The following is a 1,185-nucleotide window of genomic DNA, read 5'->3' as shown; positions in this document are numbered from 1 at the left end:
AAGAATATACAGCATGATTTTTTTAAAAGTTCAAGATTAAGCTCAGTAGCAACAGAAATGCACAAATAATATCTTGACCAACAACCTGGGTGACAGTGATGTCCAAACAGTGCTTCGCCACATTCTTGCTCCCAAAGGAGCTGCACCAGCTCTTCCAACCAAGAAAACCTCAGACATCACCATAACATCCAATGGACTTGTGAGCATACAGGCAGGTAAAGCCAGTGAAGTGAAGCTATGGAGACAAGACGACTCTTTTCCACAAACCTTTCAGAGTATCACTATTGTGTACCTGGCTTCATGGTGGCCCCACGAGGGATTCCAGGATGAATTCCTGGTCTTGCAACTTGGATGCAACAGATGCTTATTTCAAGGCAGAATGTGGACAGAGAGGTTAGAAGCAAAGAGCCGTGGGAACCCAGAAAGAGAAAAGGAAGATTGTTTTGGAAGGAAGGACTTTTCGTAAACAAAGTTATCTTGAGACAGTCTATGCTGCTTCCCTTCTTCCTTTATCAGGAATTGCCCTAATTTCTGTTTACTTTTCTGACACTGTATACCTTGATTTGTAGCATGTTCTACAAGTGCTCAACTGTCCTTCGAGTTGTAATTTTGCTTTTTCTATGCAGCTCAATGCATTTTGCTGCACAAAATTTGTTTATGTTTTCACTGTCTCAGAAGCATAAAATCCAATCTCAACAGGCTTTAGGAAATACAACACCAAGAGAAAGATAGAGATAGACAGAGCTACATAGATGATAGATGATAGATAGATAGATAGATAGATAGATAGATAGATAGATAGATAGATAGATAGTTGATGTTAAAATTTCTAGCATGTCTACGGCCATGCCACCCTGGACAAGCCTGATCCCATCTGATCTCGGAAGCCAAGCAGGGTCAGGCCTGGTTAGTACTTGGATGGGAGACCACCTAGGAACACCAGGTGCTCTAGGTGTAAAAATTTAAAAAATAAGGGATTTTAAGCTGACAAGGTCCTTGCAATCTGTGAGGTCAACCAAGGGTTGCCTTGCCTAAAAATAAAAAATCCTAGCATAACTTATACAAACAAGATTTCTAAGATACTGTAGAAAAATTAAGCTACTGGATATAATGAAAAAAAAAAGTTCAGGAAAGTTTAAAAAATTGTGTGAATGAGAATATTGAGTGCAGAGAACTATAGCAGTT

The 1,185-nt window shown here is 39.5% G+C and overlaps 1 pseudogene; it reads left to right on the top strand.

Moving 5' to 3' along the window:
- The first annotated feature begins 836 nt into the window (after nt 1-836).
- On the top strand, nt 837-955 carry LOC112474125 (annotated as a pseudogene).
- Nucleotides 956-1,185: the final 230 nt, after the last annotated feature.

The sequence above is a fragment of the Pteropus alecto genome, unplaced genomic scaffold (genome assembly GCF_000325575.1).
Source record: "Pteropus alecto unplaced genomic scaffold, ASM32557v1 scaffold88, whole genome shotgun sequence".
Taxonomy (NCBI): Eukaryota; Metazoa; Chordata; class Mammalia; order Chiroptera; family Pteropodidae; genus Pteropus; species Pteropus alecto.
The sequence above is the reverse complement of the archived record's forward strand: the minus strand, read 5'-3'. Positions and strand labels throughout refer to the sequence as shown.